We start from the raw sequence: 6,000 nt of genomic DNA, 5'->3' as shown, positions 1-6,000 counted from the left end.
AATTAACCATTTAGGAGTGCATGTTTGTCTTTCCTTTCCAATTTAAAGTATAAGACGCACGCATTGTACGTGCAGTCAATATATGTTTCTAAAACTTTGACTATACGTATACAATTATACAACAAAGTATATATATATATATAGTCTCAAAATAAGTGACGTGAATTTGTATAAGAGCTTTCAAATCCATATTTTGGGACGGAGAGAGTATATACGAATTGAGCATGCGAGAATACGTACCGCCGTTGTTTAATTTAGTCTCGCAAAAATAGTTGTATGTCATATATTCTTCTTTTACTGATTTTATGTAGGTACAAAATTTATAGTCGACATACGTTTGTAAACCGTGAGCTTAGACGTACGCAAATTGATATGCGCCTCATGTATTTTGTACTCCCTATTTTGGAAAGTTGTAGAGCAAGGACAAAATCTAACGGCCATGTACACGCGCGGGTGCCGGAGCACGTGCTCGATGACGACGGGGTGACGGCGGGCTCAGCAGCAGCAGGGCCTTCTTTGCGCGGCGGCGGGGGCCGCCTAGCCACTTCTCCTCCTTCTCCGACACCCCCGCCGACCCGGCGTCCAGCGAGGCCATGGCGGCGCTCACTACGGGAAAAACAGACTTTGCCAGCGCCCTGGAACCTCCGGCAAAGGCTTTGCCGGCGGTTTTTCCTCGGGGCCGACGGCAAAGAGCGTCGGTATGGAGTCTAGCCGGCAAAGGCCTCTTTGCCGGAGGCTTTTTCTCGTCACCTTCGGCAAAGGCTTTGCCGAAGACAAAAAAAAAGAACTTCCGGCAAAGAAAAGTAACAAACAGTCCGCACGGAGGTAGAGGGAAGGCCACGTGGCAGGGGGCTTTGCCGAAGGCCAGCCTCCGGCAAAGAAAATCGAAAATAATAATAAAAAAAAAAACATCAGGTCCGGTCGAACCAGGGTCCCAAATTCCCCGCTGCTCGCCCGTCGCTCGCCGCTGCCGGCCCTTGCCCTGCCACCGATACATCCAGTCGAAGCCGCCTTTTTTGCTCGGCGCTGCCCGCAGCTGCAGCTGCTTGCCTTGCGCGCGGCCTTGTTCGTCACTGTGCTGCTCGCCACGCACGCCGCCCGTAGCCCGAAGCTGCTCGCCGCTGTTCACAGCGCACGCCGCCCGTAGCCCGAAGCTCGCAGGAGAGATAGAGAGAGAAGCTCGCCCCACCGCTCGCCGCTGCTGCAGCCCGCCAACGCGTGCGGCCCGCCGCTGCAGCCCGTGCGCCCCCAGCCGCTGCACGCACCGCTCGCCGCTCCTGCAGCCTCGCCACTCCACCGTGCCGCTGCCTCGCTGTGCTGCCGCTGGCCAGGCTCCAGCCAAGCACCGCCGTGGGGAGGATCTGCTGGGGAGCACGCAGAGAGAGCTGCAGGGGAGGAAAGGAGGAGGAGCTGCCGTGTGGTCTGGAGAAGAGAGAGAGACGGAGGGATAAGACTGAGAGAGGAGGGATAAGGGTGAGGAAAAAAAGCAAGATGTGCGGACCAGATTAGGCCAAGTCACCGATCCATGGGGTGTTCACCCGGATCCCTGACGTGGCAACTTCTTTTGCCGACGGCCAGGCCTACGGCAAAGACAATTTTTTGTTTTTTTGTGTGTGTGCACATGTTTGATAAGCTTTGACCCACTTTAATTTTGTTTATTGCTTTGAAATTTTTATCCCAATCTTATGTACTCATAATATGACTCAATGACAAAAATTGCTATTTTTTTACAAAATTTTAGTATTATTAATTATTTTTACATAAACGTTGGTGGTTTTAATTCACATTACTCATCATTAACACCAAATGAAACCATAGTAAAAAAATCAACTCAAAAAGTGAAAATCTTATTGCAAAACTTGGTTCGGGACTCAAATTGGACGTTTGAGTGCTATGTTCGGAAACTTATACGAAGATGTTACAATTTGTGAAGCATGTACCATTTTAATTTTGTGTATGGATCCATAATTTTTATCCCAGGTCTATATACCCATAAAACGACACCATACCAAAATTTGTTCTTTAGTATTATTTCATTTTTGCTATTAAACAACTCTAGAAAATGGTAACTAATTATTTTTACACAAAATATGGTGATTTTAATTCATATTAGTGATCATTAGTGTCAAATAAAAGTACAGTAAAAGTTTCAACTCAAAAAGTGGTGGTTTAAATCATAATTTGAAACAAGAGAGGAAAGGGATACAAAATTAAAAAATATTGAAAACTCTTTGCTGGCGGCCGGCCTCCGGCAAAGAATCCCGTCTGTTTTCTCCCCTTTAGGCGCCGGTCAAGTCCACGTGGGACGCCTTCTTTGCCGACGTCCTTTCTTTGCCGACAGCCTTTTTGTTCTTTGCCGGAGGCCTTTTTTATTCTTTGCCGTAGGCCTTTTCTTTGTCGGAGGCCTTTTCATTTTTGCCGTCGGCAAAGCCTTCTTTGCCGGAGGCCCGAGGAAAAGCCTCCGCAAAGGCCAAGGGTGCCGGCAAAGTCTGTTTTTCCCGTAGTGACTGCTGCGCCGGGTAGTGCTGCCGGAGCCGGAGACAAAGAGGAGGGAGGACTGTTGCGCCGTGTGCCTCAACAGCTTGGAGGACACCGGCGACGGCGAGCCGGCGGCGGTCAGGAGCATGCCATGCTCGCACTCGTTCCACAAGGGCTGCATCTTCCGGTGGCTCGCCGTCAGCCGCGTCTGCCCCTGCTGCCGCTTCCCGCTACCCTCCACCGCCGTCATTGTCGATGACCAGACCGCCCCCGCCGACGCCGGTTCCGGAACCGGAAGAAGAACCAACTGAACTGTTGATTGATTTATCTCGATTCACGTCTTCAGTTAAGGCTAAATTCTTGGGCCACACTGGATACTTTTTAGATTAGGGGGTGGGTTGGATGGGTTTTTTGGCGTCGGCGTCCCCATTTCGCGTTTGGGGAGCCTTTAGGAGGGCGGGCTGGAGAGCTCTAAGGGCATCTCCAAGGAAAGCACCCAAATCCTCCCCATTTGTCTACTTTTTGTTCATATGGGGATCAAATTATATAATTCAATGGGAACCCCATTTTTCCAAAAGTGGTCAACATCCCCATTTCTTTCCCAAATTTGGGGACAGTATAGGGAGTACCTATTTATGTAAAACTTTTCCAAACCTTGTCCACTTGGCTTCGTTGGGTCACATGTCAAAGACTCATGAAGAGATAAATGATAGATTATCATTAGACAACAACATATTTTTCACATCCCCATTGTCCATTAAACATCCCCAAATGGACAATGCGGACTCACGCTTGAAGATGTCCTAAACTCAACAAAGATTAACCGACTCTCACGCCGTCTCTGGCCATCCCACCTAGTGCGTCTCACTAACAAAAATTATAGGGTTTCCCTAACAAAAATTATAGGGTTAAAATCTTCAACCAGCTAACCAACGTCATGTACGTATAGAGTCAACGAAACAAATTTTGTTTCCAAAGCCTCTTGTTCTTCCGGGTATCTCGGAGATTTTTTTTTCCAATGGGGGGTACACTGGCTAGAATGAGTTAGAATCCATTTCGGGTGTGCATGCATGGCATGAAAATTCTTCTTAACCTTTGAGAATCAAGAAGCTAGAAAAACCAAGTGAGATCCGATAATTAACCATTAGGAGTGTGCATGTTTTGTCATTCCTTTCCAACTTAAAGTATAAGACGCACCGTTGTACGTGCAGTCAATGTTACTAGAACTTTGACTGTACGTATACAATTATACAACAAAGTATATAGGAATCGAGCATGAGAGAGTACGGAGTACCGCCATTGTTTTAGTCTCGTAAAAATAGTTGTATGTCATATATTCTTCTTTTACTGATTTTATATAGGTACAAAATTTATAGCCCACGTTTGTAAACCATGAACTAGACGTACTTATGATATGCACCTCAGAGCATCTCTAGCGGGTACCGTAAAAGGTCAAATCCAAAAAATAACTGTTAGTTTAAGGTTCATTCGTTAAAAAAGGCCCAGAACAGATACCTGATTTTCTTTTGGGTGAACCGAATCCGCGAGCTAGGCAAAAATCCCAATATACTCGGGACGGAGTTCAAAACTTCTCGGTACCCAACCTCTCGTGAAAACGGTTGGGCGCGCTCAAATTTCAGCCCGTGCTTTCCGCATCCTCTTCCTCTGCCAGCCCTGCCATGGCCGACCCCTCCATGGCCGTCGCCGCCGCCGGTCCCGCGCTCTGCTCGCCCCGGCTCCGCCTGCGACTTGCTCGCCACACTGCCTCCAGCGCCCTACTCGACCCGGCGTTGCTCGCCGGGCTGCTCGCCTGCTCCAGCGTGCCGAGCTGCAGCGCCGCCTGCAGCGTGCCGAGGGCGATGAGCTCCCCTTCGAGTTCGAGGCGCTAGAGCTCGCCCTCGAGGCCGCCTGCTCCTTCCTCGACTCCCAGGTACCCCACGTGCCCCAAGATTTCTTGTTTCCCCAAGGCTGGAGTGCTGCGATTTTACTTCGGTTGCTCTGTGTGCGTGAATTCCGGACGAATTTGGTCTGTATGGGTGCGAATTCCGGTCGAATTTGGTTTATGCGTGTGCGTATTGGATGAACTGTCGAGATGTCGATTTCTATCTGACGAACTGTTGTTTTTCATTTCGGTACCTTTTTACGGTTTTGCGTGGACTCGGGCAAAACAGATACCGAATACCATGTTTTCGGGTCAGTTTTCAGATTCTGTTCTGACCGGGTAAAAATGGAACTGAAAAACACCGATTCGGTAGACCGAATACCCGTTTTTTCGGGTCAGATTTTTCAGTAGCGGTTAGAGTTGCTCTCATGTACTGCCTTTGATCCTAAATGCTTGACTCAAATTTGCCAAATATGGATGTATTTATTCTTAAAAAACAGATACATGTAATATTTCGACAAGAATTTAGGATCGGAGGGAGTATTTCGGAAAGTTCTAGAGCAACGACAAAATCTAACGGCCATGTATCTGTCGTCACTTTTTTTTATGAGGGAAATACGACACTTTATTGATTATGAAATATCATAATACAGAGTCTCCCGGATGCAATCCGGTGTACTAAACCTGAAAACACGAGATACAATATGCTCTGCAGAGCGAGCTAAAATATGTGCTGCAACAGTACAAGAACGATTAACATGAATGAAGACAGCAGACGACAAGGTAGAAGCTTGAGACTTGATGTATTGCACCACCACACCAATTGAACTATGATCCCGTGTGGAAGAATGAAGACGTTGCACCAGAGAAAGGCAATCAGATTGAATGCAAAGATTTGTGAAGCCCTCATTCATAGCCAACTCGACGGCACGACACGTGGCAAAAGCCTCCGCCAGCTCAGGGATAATCACATCGTCCCGAAGCTCGCTGCAAGCAAAAACACATGAGCCTCTGTGATCTCTGATGACAACTCCCACACCCATCTTCCTAGAAGAAATAAACAGTTCATCGCAAGAGAACCTGTCGGCGGCGGAGTCCAGCGAAGAGCAGGAGGCATGGACTCACGCCTATTGGAGGACTTTACCAGATCAATCATGTCGAGATATGCTGATGCTTAAAGGGCAACAGACCGAGGCGAGCGGAGTGCTTCACCATTCCGCGCAGCATTGCGGGAGTCCCAAATATGCCAAATGACAACTGCAAGGGCAGATCGTTGCCTTGGAGAAGACCTCGCCATGAAATTGAAAACCCAGCTTTTGCATGAGGAGAAAGTCTTCCGGTCCAGATGCAGAACAACCTCAACTTTAATAGCTCGCCAAACTTCAGCTGCAAAAGGACATAATAGAAACGCATGTTCAGCGCTCTCCACACGATTGCAATGAACACATACGTCAGATGCAGTAATGTGATGCCGATGCAGCTGTAGGCCACAAGGAAGACAGTCATGGGCAAAACGCCATAGATTAACTCTAGATTAATGTTCATCTTTCATGGCGCATCAACAGTCCACAACATTTTCCAAAATTTTCCTTCCTCGTGCGAAGTCGAGGACAAACCATGCATGTCCAGACCTGCTACGA

The sequence above is a fragment of the Brachypodium distachyon genome, chromosome 4 (genome assembly GCF_000005505.3).
Source record: "Brachypodium distachyon strain Bd21 chromosome 4, Brachypodium_distachyon_v3.0, whole genome shotgun sequence".
NCBI lineage: Eukaryota > Viridiplantae > Streptophyta > Magnoliopsida > Poales > Poaceae > Brachypodium > Brachypodium distachyon.
Note: the sequence above shows the minus strand (reverse complement) of the source record.